The following is an 18,015-nucleotide window of genomic DNA, read 5'->3' as shown; positions in this document are numbered from 1 at the left end:
AGCATTAATTAACCCGAATGGCATAAATAAAAACTCATAATGGCCAAAGCGGGTTCTAAAGGCAGTTTTAGCAATACTCTGCTCTTGTACTTTCAGCTGATAATAACTTGATCTTAGGTCAATTTTGGAGAACACAGCTGCACCCCTCAACTGATCAAATAAGTCATCAATGCAGGGCAATGGGTATCTATTCTTTATTGTCACCTTATTCAACTGCCGATAATCAATACACAAGCGGAGAGTGTCATCCTTCTTCTTAACAAATAGCACTGGCGCTCCCCAAGGTGACACACTAGGGCGGATAAAGCCCTTGTCAAGCAATTCTTGCAACTGCACTTTCAACTCTTTCAATTCTGCAAGTGACATTCTATATGGTGTTATGGAGATTGGGTCCACACCAGGCATAACATCAATCTCAAACTGCACCTCTCTTTTTAGAGGTAATCCTGGCAATTCATCAGGAAACACATCCGAAAAATTACATACAGTAGGGATGTCTCTTAGTTTTGGACTCTCCACTTGGGTGTCTATCACATGTGCCAAGTATGCTTCACACCCCTTTCTGATCATCCTTCTGGCCAGTGCAGCTGAAATGATGTTTGAAGGTAATAACTGCCTCTCCCCATATATTAATACATCACCATACTGAGGAAGACCAAAAGTGACTGTCTTCAGTCTACAGTCAATCATGGCGTGATGCCTGGCTAACCAATCTATGCCCAAGATGATATCATACTCTCTGAAGGGTATTTTAATCAAGTCTAACAGGAAAACATGTCCTTGGATCACCAAAGGACAATCTCTATAAATTCTGTTGACCCAGACCTCTTGTCCTAACGGACTAGTTACTAACACTTCAAAACCCATTTGGACACATGGAACAGCAAGTGAACTGGCTATGCTAGCACTAACATATGAATGGGTTGAACCCGGATCAAACAACACAAATACATCTTGCTCAGAGATAGAGAATGTACCGGCTACAACATCAGAAGTCTCAGCCTCTTCTCACTGTCTCATTGAATAAACCCTGACTGAAGCACTCCCTTGTCCGATCGACCAATCGCCCTCGATCACTGAAGTAGTGCCTCTACCTCTGCCTCTTCCTCTGCCAACTGACTGTGAACCTCTGGGAGCAGGACTCTGAATAGATTCCTCGGCAGTAGTAAGAGTTGGACCATATCTCGGAGATGGAGCAGTAGTACAGTCTCTTGCTAAATGACCCTTGCCTCCGCAGTTAAAGCAGGCTCCAGTGGCCCAATAACACTCCCCCCATGAATCTTGCCACAAGTCTCACAGGGGCGCGTAATGTGAACCTCGCTCGATCACGGACGTAGGGGGTCTCTGTCTGGAAAATCTGCCCTTACCAAATCTTCCACCTCGACCCCTGCTGGGTCCACTAAATTTCTTCTTCTTCCCAGAAGTCCTACTAGAACTCTGTTCTACTGACTTTTCCCCCTTGTCTTTTTTGGATTTCTCAACTTTCTCTGATTTTTCTTTTACTGGGGTTGCTTCTGATTCAATTCTCTCCAGCTCAAGTGCTTGAGACATAAGTTCTGAAAAATTGCTGTGTCGAAATCCCACAACTTGCATCCTTATGCCAGGCTTCAAACTCATCTCAAATCTCTTGCACCTTGCCTTGCTGGTAGTAAGGAGACTCCCTGCATAGTGACTTAAGCGAGAGAACTCCCTCTCATACTTTGCCAGTGATCGGTTCCCTTGTTTCAAACTTAAAAATTCTTGCAATTTCTGATCAATATATGCATCTGGGATGTATTTTTGTCTGAACTCTCTGATGAAGTCATTCCAGGTCAGCACTGGTGGTTCAGCCAAGCTGTGGGGGATGGTCTTCCACCAATCATACGCATCCCCTTGCAGTAGCAACACAAAATACTCAAACTTTAGTTCATCTTAGCAATGCAGCTTCTTAAATACTCTGTCCATTCTTTCAAGCCATTGCTCTGCCTCTAAAGGATCCACTGTACCCTTAAATTCTGCAACCCCATACTTCAGTAATTTATCATACTATCTGGCTGGAGGCAGTGGTTGTGCCACAGGTGTCTGGGGTGGAGCTTGAGCAGGCATACCCCCAGCCATTTGTTGAAACATTGCCGCCATCTGCTGTGCGAACTGTACAGAAAACTGCGGCATTTGCGGGGCTGGCGCTACTGACCCACTGATATTCGGTAAAGCTAGGGCCTCCCCTTGTGCCTCAGCTTCAACAGATTGCTCGACTGAGCGATCCCCTTCTTCCATAACAATCTGGAGTAGGAGATCTCCTGAACAAGTAACATAAGGAGATTTCCCTCCGTTAGTTCATATTCATAATGTAATGCACTGTATGTAATAAATATGGACATTGAGCAGTTATACTTAACAAAGAAAGACACAAATTCACAAGTTAAAACATACTTCAAAAATTTGCTCTGATACCACTAAAACATGTCACATCTTACTCCTCTGTAAGGCATAACATGATCCCGTAGAATACCTAATGAACTACTGAACTTCACCTACCGATAACTCATTAAGTACCCGACAATAGATTTTAAACAATTTTCTTACTATTGACAAGTGGTGAGCACTTTCTAATAAGTATTTAAAACATTTACTTAAAATTAAAACTAGTTAATATTTTTGGTCCATTTTATTTTTTTGCAAATTTTATAAAATTTTTGAAAGAGCTCCGTTTATGTTTTGAGAAAACAGTTCTTCAAATACCTGTAAAAATCACTTCTAAAAATTTTTCTCAACCACTACTTCAAATTCTCAAACAATCTCAAATCTCAAGATTCCACAATCAACATTTCTCAATTTCCAAAATTCAATAATCCTCAAAATACTAGCAATACATTTCATTCAAATTAAATAAAATAGTTGTACTCATATTTCATTAGAGTCAAAACAATTTATATACATCCTTACAAAATTTACATCAAAAGAAATACAAATTAAACTTTATTACAAACTTCATACAAATTTTGTACAAGCTGCTCAAGACCCATTTTACATGTCCATACATTTATGTGCAATACATACATCAAAAGAAATATTTACAATTAGGGTATAAATTATACCCGATGACTTCAAGTTGATAGCTCCTCACACCTCAGCAGCTCAGTCTGCTGCTCCTCTAGTCTCTAAATCTGCGATAGTAATAAAAGCTATCGCTGAGTACTAGGACTCAGTGGTGCACAACATACTAAAATAATCTTTATGCAGAAATAAAATCACATTTATTCAAAATTTGAACTAAGCATGCGAGTTAAACACAAAACATAATTTATGAGATTTTAATGCCAAACAATTTCATTTTGAAGTATCAAATCACATTTCATAAAACCCACAGTTAGATTATGCTATTCGAAACAAATAGAATCTCAATAGCCAGAGGCTAAAGAGAAGTCACATCACAAGGCTAACTAGCTCAAATATATGGATATCCATTCACATCCTCTTCTACTGGCACACCTCAACACTTCTCCAGAGAAGGAATCAAAATTCGAAACTAATTACCCCCACTAGTTGTGCTAGAGAGGTGTTCAAATATATGGTCATGACACTGTGGTTTCAAAACTTATGTTAACACTTTGCTAAACATTTTCATTTCAAATATACACAACTAACTTTCAACAATTTCGATCAAAGCATCATAAATAATGTCTGAATTCACTTTTTCAAATCATTCAAAACAATATGCAGCAAATAATTTATAAAAATTACATGTTGTGCACAAACCTCAAGCGAGTCGCCTCTTGGCCTTGACTCGGTTCCTCAGGTTCTTTCCCGGTATTCTTTTCAACTAAAACACACAATTTTACAATGTTTCAGTACTAGAACTTAACATAAACCCAAAATAAATTTAGCTTCACTTTCACCTAACTCTAATGTGTTAAACTCGACGTTCTTGAAATTTTTGTGTTTCGAGTTACTATTCACTATACTATTCAAGTCAAATTGTTGACTTTCTAAGGCTTAATAGGTATGGGAACTCCAAATTCACCCACATACCACATTTTGGTCACTAAATTTGTTGGTTTTGGTCATTTTCTCAAAACTTAGATCTTTTAGGCAAAATTGCCAATTTTCAGTTTTCGAGTCCTAAGTTGCACTGTTTCATTGGTCCTTTTACTGTTGGAATTTGGCAAAACTTTCTTCATAGAAAATTTTCCCGATTGTCTTAAGTTTATTCTTCTTTTTGAATCACTCCAATTGGAGTTTTGTAGCTCAAGTTATAGCAAATATACAGTTAATGTTCATGCTGCAGAATTTAGTTTTGCAGATTTATTGCTCCAACTTCGTTCAGTAATTTGATCAAGTTAAGTCCATAATTTGGTCTAATTTTCTTCATATGAAATGTTTTACTATATCTTAGGTTTCCATCAGTTCAAGAATCGCTTAAATCAGAGTTTTCTAGTGAGAGTTATAGCCATTGAAACTTTACTATTCATATGGTAAATCTGCAGTTCTGCAGATTCAGTGACTCAACTTTGCTCAGTAATTTGATTGGGTTAATGGCATAATTTGGGTTTGTGTTCTTCATGAAAGTTTTAGGTCTATATCTCACCTAACGACTAGTAAAATTTTAGGTCATTTTGACCTGTCTAGCTCGAGTTATGACCAAATGAACAAACACTGTTCATTTGGTCAGTTTATACAGGGTAGCCTGCAATTTTCCAACTTTAGTCAATTTGTTCACTAGGTTTTGGTCACTTTTTGGGCATACTTTCTAAATGAAAATTGTGTCATTTAGTGCCTATTTTCATTCTGAATTGGTCCCATACCAATTGGACTTGCAAAATTTAATTTTTGGTCCCTCAAAGTTGACTTTTGGTCATGTGCATACCCAATCCGAATTTGGCTTTGATTCAAACACTTCTAACACACTTAATTAGGTCACAAATGACCATTTCTCACTTCACATTAGGTCAAAAACACCATTTACAAGTTTCTCACATTTTTTGTCTCTAAACCCTAATGTCTAAAACCCTAAGTTTGTCCAATCTTTACAATTCATGTAATCTAATTATACAATTCACATATCTAACATCTATTCACCAAGATTTCATGTTTAACCTAACTAAATACTATCAAAACCTTAGGGTTCCATGGCTGCCACATTCTCTCTTCCCTTATTTAAGCATGATTTCCTTTATTTCTAATGCAATTTCACCCCACATAAACTTAAATTCATGAATTCAATAAGAATTTAAACTTGAAATTGCACTTACCTCAACTTGATTTTGAATTCTCTAATTTCCCTCTTCTTTTCTTCTTTCTTTGATGACCAAGCTTCTTCTTAAGTGACTAAATTAAGTTTTTGTGAAGCAAGTATGGGAGAAGTTGAGGTTTTGTGAGGGTTTCAAAGCTTGAAGACAAGCTTTAAAGGAGTTTGCAATGGTGAGGGAGAGAGAAGGATGGGAGGCGGCAACAAGGAAAAAAAAGATGACCAAATGAATTTTTTTATTTCTTTTCTTTTGTTTTTATCCTTATGGAAGACCCAAAAATCTCAATTAAATAAATATATTAAGTATTGTTTTTATGGCATCATGCATGAAGTCATGCATGATGTCATCACCTTTTGACTTTTTCATTTTCTTTTTTTTTCTATTTATTTTTCTATTAGTTCTTTTATTTAATTCTAGATTTCGAAATTTTCTTTTCTCCGATTTTATTTGATAGTTAGGTCAAGAGTCAACTCTCAGGGTCAATTGACTAAATTGCCCCTTGCCGGTTCAACCCGGTTTGTAAATAATTCAATATTTCCTCTAACTCTCTGACCTAATTATTTGACTGGCTTAACAGTTCTTTTTCGTGATTTTCTCTTTTCCACTGTGTTTGTAATGGTCCTAAGGACCGCAGCGTCACATTTTACGGTTCAAAATTTGAGTTTAAAACGACTTCGTAGTCGTTCCCAAGAAGGTCACCCATCGCTGTGACTTTCGGCTCGTTTAACTTCTTATGTTCCGTTTTTCTTGTTTATACTTAACTAATTGGACATTACTAATTATTTGTGTTTATGGCTTCTCTAGTTGTCTTAAGCATGGTTCTAATCTCCTTAATTGTCCGGACCGACTCCGGTCACTGGAACAATGAAATATACTAGGCTATGCAAATAGGGGTGTTACAAGAAGTTCTGAAATAAATTAGTTTAGCTCAAAAAATTTGTTTCTTATAATGGTCTGAAGTAAATGAATTAGTATTAAAAATTTTAAATATTACAAAGTGATTGTAAACAACTTAAAAAGTATCAAGAAAGTGATAAAAAGACTAGTAGAAGAATTATAATTTAAATGACATTACAAATGTGACTTTCATAAGAATATAAATATAAGTATAAATTTTAGATTTAATCGTACATTATATAAATGATTATTGCAAACTTATGACAAAAGAGATTCTAGAGAGCAACATAAATGACAAAAAATAATATACTGTATGGCAAATTTCATAGAAACCCAGTAAAATTCTTGAGTATAGAAAATATGCTCCAATTATTTTTATTTGTATACATTATTTCTTGTTATATTATTGCATCACTAAGCAGCAATATTTAGCGCGATGGATTTGTTTCCTTGCGCAGGTACTGAAGTTAAAGCCCAGCGAATACTAAACAGAAATTTTAAAGTCTAATCTGCAAAGTGTTCAAGGTTGTCACCTCCTCAACAATGCATGTAGATAGGGCCCATATAGATCATATTATGTATTTTATACATTATAATTAGTTATTATTTGTAATGTAAACTATGAATTGTATGTTGAAATATAGATTATGGAACTGTAATTAATTTGTAGATCATGTAAATTATGAATTTATGTAATCAGTCTGTAAATCATGTAAATTAATGAAACTTGAGAATCTATATATATAAATTGTGAATGAATAGAAATGCATGGAAATGAATATGAAATTGAGATATATGAATGAGATGTGAATTATGAGATGGTTATGAGGATAATTGATGAGATTTTTATTGTAAAATATTATTAAAAATTTCAAGTAAGTGAATAGTGAAGTACGCCAACTGATAATAAAATAGGGGAAACCCTATTGTTTTCTCCGTCTAAAAATAATTGATATTAAAATATAACAAGATCAAATTATTAAAGGAATAAAGTAAGATAAGATAAGATAGGGTGCTCCGGCACCAAATGTAGCACACTTCGCTCAGTTACACTGTAGCCGGGTGAGGGGTGTTACAATATATAACTAGTAGGAGCTAACACATGCCCATATACCCATACACAGTACAAGTATGAAAGCAGTATCAAACTCAAACCACCTATATACAAGATAACTGTGTTATCTCAGGTCTAAAGATTATATGCACTGATATAATCTATGACAATGCATTGACAAGAGTAAACTCCATGTGCTTGTCATATGCGTCACTGGTTCGGCCTACATATCATGTATAAATACCTATCATGTTTGTTCTATGACATGAGACTCGCCATTCTATCTTATTTATATCTCATATAAATACCTTGGGAACAAACATTATTACAATCTTTCTGGATAAGTCATGTCCTTATTGTGAAGTATCCTCGATTGTGAATCAATTTATGATACTTTGTGCTAGAAATACTGTCATTCATATTCTTAACAATTTAAGAATAGAATTTCTAACAAAATATCAATGGACCTTTTCTATTACACATAAATACATTATGTAAACGGAAAAGTGAAATTGCCTTTTATTAATAAAATATGTACAAGATACATACTAAATGAAATGCTTTAGGGCATACTACTAACAGTTTGGATATGGATGTTTCAGCTTATTTAATAATAATTCCATTATTAGTACTGGAATTCTTATTAATGGTTTATATAGGCTAAAACTTGATGATAATTTTGCTAAATCCTTGCTGGTCACTTTTAGCAACATTGGAATTAAGCGCAGTAGACTGAATGAAGATTCTGCTTTTTTGTGGCATAAGCGTTTGGGTCACATATCCAAATAATGATTAGAGAGGTTAGTAAAGAATGAGATTCTATCGAGTCTAGATTTTACTGATCATGATGTGTGTATGGATTGCATTAAGTGAAAGCAAATTAAACACAATAAAAAAAGAGTCACAAGAAGCAGTTAGTTTCTTGAAATTATACACACTGATATATGTGGGCCTTTTGATGCTCCATCTTTTAGTGGGGAAAAGTACTTTATTACCTTTATTGATGATTTTTCACATTATGGACATATTTATTTGCTTAACAAAAAATCTCAATCAATAAATGCCCTTGAAGTGTACATAAATGAGGTTGAAAGGCAATTAGATAGAAAAGTGAAAATAGTAAGGTCAGATAGAGGTGGTGAATACTATGAAAAACACAATGAAATGGGATAATATCTTGGTCCATTTGCAAAGTTCTTAGAAAGTCGTGGCATATGTGCACAGTATACTATGCCAAGTACTCCTCTACAAAATGGGGTGGCGGAAAGGTGAAATCGGACTTTAATGGATATGGTTAGGAGTATGATGAGTAACTCTTCTTTACCTATATTTTTGTGGATGTATACACTTAAAACCGCTTTATACTTGTTAAATAGGATTCCTAGTAAGGCAGTCTCAAAGACACCTTATGAATTGTGGACTGGAAGGAAACCTAGTTTAAGGCACCTGCATGTTTGGGGTTGCCAAGCCGAAGCAAGAATTTATAATCCACATGAAAAGAAATTAGATTCTTGAATGATAAGTGGATACTTTATTGGTTATCCAGAGAAATCTAAAGGATATAGGTTTTATGTTCTAAACCATAGTCCAAGAATTGTAGAAACTGGTAATGCAAGATTCCTTGAGAATGGTGAAGTTAGTGGGAGTGTTGAAAGACAGGATGTGGATATACAAAAAAATAAAGTTGATTTTCATGTGCCTATTAAAGTTCTAATATCCACTCCTATTCCACATGTTCCAGCAGTTGTTGAAGGACCTAACAATGCTACACAACATAATGATGAAACACATCCTGAAGAAGCTAACCCACAAGGAGCTAAAGAAGATGAACCACAAGAAATGCCATTAAGAAGATCTCAAAGAGAAGGGAGAACGGTAATTGCTGATGATTACATAATTTACTTGCAAGAGTCAGATTTTAACATAGGAATTATTAAAGATCCAGTTTCCTTTTCACAAGCTATAGAAAGCAATGAGTCTGATAAGTGGTTAGATGCCATGAAAGATGAGTTAAAATCTGTGGAACAAAACAAAGTATGGGGATATTGTTGAATTGCCTAAAGGATCTAAATGAGTTGGGTGTAAATGGGTCTTTAAGACTAAGCGCGACTTAAATGGCAAAATCAAATGATATAAAGCAAGACTTGTTGCCAAGGGTTATACTCAGAAGGATGGTGTTAATTATAAAGAAACATTTTCACCAGTCTCAAAGAAAGACTCATCAAGAATTATCATGGCATTGGTGGCTCGTTATAACTTAGAGTTGCACCAAATGGATGTGAAAACAGTCTTTCTAAATGGATAACTTGAAGAGGAAGTTTATATGCACCAACCTGAAGGTTTCTCAGTTGAAGGAAAAGGCCATATGGTGTGTAAACTTAAGAAATCAATGTACATACTTAAGTAAGCTTCCCACCAGTGGTATATTAAGTTCAATGATACCATAAAGTCTTTTGATTTAAAGAAAAAGTCATTAATCTATGTATATATATCTTAAGATTAGTGGAAGTATGTTTACTTTCTTAATTATATATGTTAATGATATCTTGCTTGCTGCAAATGATTTGGACATATTACGTAAGACTAAAGATTTTCTCTCTATGAATTTTGAAATGAAAGATATGAGAGAGGCATCCTTTGTAATTGGAATAGAAATACTCCGTAATAAATCACAAGAACTATTAGGATTGTCTCAGAAAGCCTGTATCTATAGAATTCTAAAGAGATTTAATATGCATAAATGTTCAGCAGGAATTGTTTTCATACAAAAAGGGAACAAATTCAGTCTCAATCAAAGTCCAAAGAATCATATAGAATGTAAAGAAATAAAATCAATTTCTTATGCTTTAGTTGTGGGCAATTTGATGTATGCTTAAACCTATACAATTCTTTATCCTGGAATTGATCACTAAAAAGCTACAAAGAAAGTTTTATGGTACCTATAATTAACTAAAGATTTCATGCTCACTTATAGGATATCTAATCATTTAGTAGTGGTTGGATATTAAGATTCAGATTTTGCTGGATGTGTTAATAATATAAGTCTATTTTGGCTACTTGTTCCTATTAGTTGGAGGAACAGTATTATGGAAAAATGCTAAAAATAGTCTATCATTATTTCATCTATTATGCAAGCAAAAATTATGGCATGTTTTCAAGTTATAATTTATGCATTATGGATGCGGAACTTTATCTCAAGACTTGGGGTAGTCGACACCATTAGCAAGCTGCTGAGAATTTATTGTGATAATTCCGCAACAGTATTTTTCTCCAAGAACGACAAATATTCCAAAGGTACCAAACATATGGAAGTAAAGTATTTTGCCGTTAAGGAATAAGTTCAGAAACGAAGAGTGTCTATTGAGCACATTAATACTGATCTCATAATTGCAAATCCGTTGACTAAAGGCTTATAACCTAAGATATTTAAAGAACATGTGCTTAGAATGGGTCTTGTTTGTATTAATTAATGATATATTGGCTTTGACACTCTGAGCTCATTGATGTGTTTCTGATATACATTAAAGTATTTCCTGTTTCTCATTATTGTGTACACATAATATTTTGAGTGAATGATAATAGAAAAAGTCTTTTGAGACATTATTATGGACCATGATGTGATAAACATATATCCATTATGTACTTACTATGATAAGTTGTTAGTATTGTAGTATATGGAAGGAAGTATGTGATTAAATAATGTACAACCGCCATAACTCATACTTAGTAATTTATTATAGGAAGATAATTATGAAGTACATTATGGAAATGATTTATTTTTTTATGCGCCCCCTAATATTTATGTTATTAAAGTTTATATCACTTAATTATTGTGCCAAGTGGGATCATGTAAGATTTTGTCCGATAATTAATATTACTATATGGCCAAAATCAATCCCTTTAATGTGGCCCAATATTAATTGATATTTACTTTAATTAATACAAATCCTAATTATACAAGGATTACTTTAATTGAAATAAATCCTAACTCTAATTGTATAAGTATACTTAATGGACGTACCCAATTTAAGTCTTGGATATATATATATATATATATGAGCTGGTCCTCTCTCTACCCATAAGGTTATATACATTCTCTTTCATAAATTCAGAGATATTAGGGCCATCTCAAGAAAGTCTTTCATCGCTAAATTCTTGTGTGTAAATCAAGAAGAGTCAAGAGGGATATATATATACTTTTTAGATCTATGAGAATTTATTTGTTCAATATCCATTATTAGGGTGATAATTGAATATTAAGTTTATAATTCATATTATGTTGATGATTGTTATGATCTATTAAGATTTATTTTACATACACATAATAAATAATTTGACAAGAAATCACCAAAGAATCATTTGACTGAATTTGCCAAGAAATATCAAACGTCTCAATTAATGTTTCACTCCGTCTTTTACACGCAACCAGCAAAAAGCATAAAACAACGCAGAGCAGCTTGAGTTGGCTTCCCCAGCCCTTCGGGGTAGGGGAAGAGGTCTTTGTTTTGGTTTCACCCACTAGGGGTTGATGTCAGCTCTCCCTCTTTCTCTAAGGTCGATGTACAAATGGTTTTGCTTTACTGGGTTTGCACAGGTGCGGAAAAGAAGGGAGAGTTATCTTATTTCCTTATGTTGGTGGGTGATTTGGCTAGATAGTGGTGTTTGCTGTTGAAAGGGGATGATGGCTTGCATAGAAGTCCGCTAGTGAGTATGCATATTCCAGTTAACTTATAAGATTTAATTTAACATCAATGATTCTCTAAGAGTAAGACAAACAAATTATTGCAAGTTTTACTTTAACATCTGCAATTCTTCGTCACAACAAATCAGCAACAAACGCTGTCCATGAACAAAATGTACAACACAAAAAGCCCGCAACAGGTCTACAGGCAAAAGACCAAAACTGCCACCATCCTCATCATTTTCAGGGAGGCTACGCCTATTGTCAAATCCTAACATGACATGAATTTTGAATTAAGCTGTCCAGATCCAGCAAAAGTTGATATAAACACTCATCATTAAACTGAAATTTTGTCAGACATAAAAAGGTAACTGAAACCAGAATCAAGTGGACGAATGCCACAGTTGCGACAACCAAGCGTTGCTGCCTCTGTGAAATGCATTGCTCAACAAACTCAGCCGGATCGTATGGAAGGTGACACAAGTTTTTCACGAAAACAAGCAACAGGATATCCACAAAGAGAGAACACTCTCAACTATTACTTTTATAGATTTCAATATAATCCAGAATACAATTGATCTCTACTATTTATTAGCAATTACAGATCAATCAAGAATATACAAGAATACTAATCTTCAGCTGACACACATGTCCGTCCCATGCACGCTGAGCTAACAACCTCCAGCAACCATATCAATTTCTCACCATCCCAAACGGAATTTCCCGCCACAATTCTAAAGCTTGCTCATTAATCAACACGCCCCATAGGTAACGAGATATCCAAACAGCCAAATTTGAGTCATCATCAAAAACTTTGGCACAAAGTGTAGCATTTTTGGCAACAATAACTTCCCTTTGTTGCTAACTCCAACTGAAGCTCTTCTGAAATCATACTTGGCTTCTTGAAGCTCCTCCCTCACATCCTTAGCAGTGTGGACTCTTACCTGCATTTTTCTTCTGCTAGAATACCATCTACAGTACATCTGAATATCCAAGACAATTTAAAAGCCTTTGGCATATCATAACAGAAGTGCTATTACTGCAGGGGATGAGTACCACAGATAAGAGCAAATGCTCTGAGTGTTTCATGTGTATCTATTGCAGACTTTCGTTGTTCCCCTGATACCTTCAGCTTGTAAAGGGCAAGAAGCAAAGCCTGAAAATATTATTCAGTACCAGTGTTAATCACAGAATGACATACAATAACAGACAAAACAGTGAACAACCGTGGGCAATTTGGCATCACTAAGACAGGTCATACGATTTGCGGCCTATGGAGAGGTGGTTTTATCTTCAAATTTACATACTCAACAGCAGCTGCACTAAAAGAATGCCCCCTGACAGTGTATGCAGCCTGCAACAATCCAAACAATATCTCATCAACAGATTCTCACAAACATGAAAACCAGCAATCAATCACACACACAAAGACCATAGCCTTAAAATTGTTTATTTCGTAATTAGAATGGCACTGAGAAAATGTCTATTTGATGTCGATTCACTCTTTGTTGACAAAATAAAATTAGGACTGCCAAAAGCTCAGATAGATATAATCATATAAAAATCTTCTCAATTTTAGGAGAAGAAAATTATTTAAATTGATCACTTATTGCAGCCTCAATCATGATTCATGAACCATAGCCATACATACAGCAGATGCATATAAAGGCTTTCACTCACACCATGGCAGTTCCCTACACCTCAAAAACAAAGGAGGGGATTGGAAATGTTCAGTTAATAACCAACCTTTTGCATCAGCGAGAATTGAGAAGAGCTTCAAATCACTTCTTGGAACTCCATATGCCAACTATGCCTGCCAACAATTTAGAAAATAGAGAAAAAAAATGAAATGTTTAACCTGTTTAATACTTAAAACCTACTTGGTGTCAGTTATGCTAGTAAATTACATGTCAGAAAGAGAAGCAAAGAGTCCTACATGCATTATCAGTGCATTGGACGAGTTGATCTAGAAAGAGAGCTTCTCATTGCATGTCAAGTGGATAGGGTTCACTGTTGCTCAACGAGAAACCTGTTCTCCAAAGTCCAAACAGTATAACCAAACAAGATATAGAGATATAATTTCAGACAACTCAACCAAGCAACATGACTATATCTTTACCAAACAATACTCGTTTCATTCAGTGCACACAAAATGAAAGGCAAAACCTAAACTAATGCACCTAGAAAATGAGTTAACATGCATGTGTCCGTGCACAACCTCAAATAGATTAATGCAACAGTAGGGTGAAAAGCATACAGCATACAATTCAGGTAAAAAACCACCAGAAAAGTAAAACAATATGAAAGGAAAAGAATGCAGTACATAAATTTCAGATTTTGTGGGCCTTTAGGAAATATTGCCTATAAAACCATCAATTATATGAATTTGTCACTATATCTACAAACATTGTGGCTCTTGGGTGTGAATTCTAGATGAAGAGACATTATCTTAGAAAGAAAATGAGAGATATCATGCACTAAGATAATTGTAATTCATAAGGAATGAAAAATGGAAAAATAACATAAGTACACTCATGATGTGGAAGCCAATGAAAAGGAAGTCAAATCCCAACCAAAATAAAAAGTGGAAGAGCTAAAAGCAAACAATCTAGACAAACTGAATGCAGAAAACTTTCTAGATTAGAGGTACTTGAAAAATGGTTTCAGTATTTATTTTATAGTAATAGTTTTTTTTATCATTTTGAAAGCCTTACAAACTATAAATTGGTCAACAGGTAAGAGAAGATATAAGATAGAAGGGCCTGATATCAACCTTCTTAATGCCCCTGAGGCATACTCTAGTTGCTTCTTCCCAACTGACATCCAAGAAACTCCAGTTGCCAAACCATAGTTTCCAATGTCTGGCCAACTCAACTTTCCAAGCACTATATAGGGATCGAAGACATTCTCTGAAGCCAACACTTCAGAATTACTCTGTATATCAACTTGGGGGCTCTGCACCCAAAAAGAAATCACGGAGGGCTCAGATGATTACCACCATGATGAATTGGAAAAATGTCCTCACGGTGATGCAGGTGAGGATTGACTTTCCATTGAAGATGACTTGGATGGAATACTAGAATCTTCCGGAAACATGAATACATTTTGCATACATCTTACCGTTTTCTCTGAAAGTTGATTAGGGCAATCTGAAAGGCCCTTAGGCGTCATTCCTTTTAAAAACTTCTTGAGCTCTGCAAGTTGAGTAGGTTCAGTGTCCATCTTCACAGATATATTCTCATGAAAAAGTGCAGTTGACTTCACTGCATGCTGATCCTAAGTATCACATGTTAAATGATGAGTACTTCAGAGATAAAATTTTTGGCAAATATTTTCCACCATCCATTTGAAACTAATTGATTCATTAATATAATTATTGACTATGTATAGAAATATATTATAGAGAGAGGGAGAATATTCACAAGAAAAGAAGAATAATCAACAACCAGGCTTTAGACTATCCAAAATTTTTGAGATGGTACATTTCAGGTATCTGTAGGTTCATTTTGTTTATATTTATAGGCAAATTCTATTTGAGAAAAAAAAAAATCAATGTCTTTCCCTTATTTATGCAGCAGAAATCCACCAACATTAGTTTCTTCCACTATTTAATACCATCAATAAAGTAACTGCCCTGTTGCAATTTCCTTCATGAAGGAACAGAAAAATCCTCGTAGATCCTCCTCCTTTAGGTGTTAGACTTGAATAGCACCATTCACTAAATTATAATTCTGATTTGTTACTACATCGTCTAATTGATTTAGGTGCTTGCACATGGACACTCCATTCATATATCAGATCAAGCTCAAACTTTTCTTATCAGAAAAGTTTTGCCTTTTGTCAATAAAATATGAAGACCAAATAAAATCATTGCAGACTTCGAACAAGGAAACAGTAGCAACCTGCTTTAAGGTTGATGTTTTCACAAGGACACCATGCTACAGCAGTCATCATGCATATAGTATAAAGCTATACAGCAAAAAGAAATCCAGACAGATACCTCCATAACTGACTGTATATAAGCTGTTTCACTGGTTGATTCTATAAGGTGGTCTTCACATGAGATATCCTTGTCAGAGTGATGCAGTGCAAAATTGGAATGCTTTGGACGCCTCAAAGAAGATGAAATCTGGAAAAAGTTTGAAAACTTCATAAAAGCAGAAATTTTGGTAAATAAAATATAAAATGCATACCATACACTAAAAAGGAAATATATTTCTCATACTTGCAATATTTAGCTAGATAAAGTTGCAAAATCACTAATAGCAAGAATAAGCAAAGCATATTCACAATCGAAGTGAAAATTTTGGTTCAAACTTCAAATGTAATTACTGCTTCTGCCAATGCCAATATTTGGACATTGTCCGGGTTATTTGGCAGCCTTAAAAAATGTATGATAAGAAAGAGAGATAGGAAAACTGCCAATTCACATGCAACACAAATAAAAAGGAAACAAAAATGTAAATGTCAATGAACACAGGACAATGAGAGAATGGCATTATCAATTAACAACAACCAGCACTGCAAAGACAGCAGGAAGAGCAACATCAACTTCATATGTTTATAAAAAAGTTGGGCAGAATGTGATCAATATAAAATCTAGCCCAGAAAGAAGAGAAAAGGAAAAGTTCTTTAACTAGGAGAAATAATGTGTCAAAAGAAACAGATTAATTACCTATGCTTTCATATTTGCTGAGCAAACAGCTATGGACTGAGAAGCTGAACGCCTCAAACGATATTCAACAAGCCTCCGCTCATTTCTCTCTCGACTAAGTTTGAAATGCAGAGAGACAATTTCTTGCTCAAGTTTTAAAACTAGGACTTCCAGTACTGCACTAGTGGATAGAAGGTCTTGAGCCAGAAGAAGCAAAAGGGGAGTTTTCAACTCAACTCAACTCAGAGTTTTCAACAATAATTAAATACTCCTAATAGAAACCCTGTCCACAAGTGAAACAGAAACCAGAATATGTAGACCAAGAAACAAAAAAAAAAAACGTAACCATTTGTAGCAAAGTATTTCAACAATTGTAAAGATCTAAAATTTTAATCCATTATGCAATCAATCTATTACTGAGACGTAATCACCAAACCCTACAGGTAATAAGCTCGGCGCAAGCTCACTCAAGTCCCTTTCAATACTTTTCAACTATTAAGTGGCGCGTCCTAGCAGTTGGTATGGAGCAGGGGAACATAGTAAGATCAATTGGTTAAATTTGAGGCAACAACTGATGGTTCGGATAGTACCATGCGTAACAATAAGCAAAGCTTACAACACTGAATTAAACATGATACTAAAATTCGGATTGAATCGTGGATTACTTGGAATTTAATATGCCATCAAATTTTGAATCGGGCCAATTTAACAAGGTTGGGTTGCAACTAATAACAGTGTTGCAGTGAAAGGATATTCAGAATTAAAAATTAAAAAAACAAAAACGCCGGTAGAGATGAGTTAAAGAATTTCAGAAATTCAAAAGTTTGTCCTCACTTGAAGGACCATTTGAAACATAAAGGGACTTGGAAAGGTAGAAGAAGATACCAGGCAGGAAAGAACGTTCAATCATTTACCGAAACAACTCGAACTCTTGAAGCATAATTGCTCGTTTCCGTACCTTCTCTTTTGCAGGAAAATACTGTAAGCGTGGAAAAAAAATTCTTCACCTCACTCTCAACCACTTTGCCCAGTAAAAGTGAAAAAACTCTCGACCAAAGTCAAACATGTCATCGGATGTACGGACGTCCGGTGTCAGCAATCTATAAAGTTGGAAACTATTTTCCTCTCATGACTCATGAGATATTCACAAATATTTTTTACCGTTTTTTGAATTTTGATGGGTTTTGTGCAATAACAAAGACTTCATTTTAGAAAGCAATAATAAAGAATATTTATTAAAAAAAAATATTTATGAAAGGCGAAAATTTAACTATTGAATTTATTAAAAAGTCTTATAAAATGCATTGCCATGATAAAAGAAATTAAAGTATTTCTTTATTTATATTTGAATGCCCACTGAAATTTTTTTGCTATAAATGCACATAATTGCTAAAGATTTTTTATTTAATATTATATCATATTAAACTCCTATTTAATATGTTTTAAAAAAAAAACTTCTATTTAGTATAATCTCCTTAACTAAACATTTATTTAAATACTT

At 34.6% G+C, this 18,015-nt stretch overlaps 1 long non-coding RNA gene across 7 annotated transcripts; it reads right to left on the bottom strand.

Annotated features, from left to right (window-relative positions):
- Positions 1-12,371: 12,371 nt before the first annotated feature.
- LOC110665728 (uncharacterized) lies at positions 12,372-17,672 on the bottom strand. Of its 7 annotated transcripts, none has more exons than XR_002496967.2 (8): positions 16,536-17,670; positions 15,861-15,989; positions 14,981-15,136; positions 14,634-14,815; positions 13,797-13,889; positions 13,607-13,673; positions 13,087-13,214; positions 12,372-13,016 (listed from the first exon to the last, which is right to left on the bottom strand). It is a non-coding gene; the product is annotated as an uncharacterized LOC110665728 (long non-coding RNA). The 7 variants fall into 7 exon arrangements; XR_002496965.2 differs by having other exon boundaries at positions 12,372-13,214; positions 16,536-16,797; positions 17,400-17,670; XR_002496969.2 differs by having other exon boundaries at positions 12,372-13,214; positions 16,536-16,690; positions 17,400-17,670.
- Positions 17,673-18,015: the final 343 nt, after the last annotated feature.

The sequence above is a fragment of the Hevea brasiliensis genome, chromosome 13 (genome assembly GCF_030052815.1).
Source record: "Hevea brasiliensis isolate MT/VB/25A 57/8 chromosome 13, ASM3005281v1, whole genome shotgun sequence".
In the NCBI taxonomy this organism is placed as follows: domain Eukaryota; kingdom Viridiplantae; phylum Streptophyta; class Magnoliopsida; order Malpighiales; family Euphorbiaceae; genus Hevea; species Hevea brasiliensis.
The sequence above is the reverse complement of the archived record's forward strand: the minus strand, read 5'-3'. Positions and strand labels throughout refer to the sequence as shown.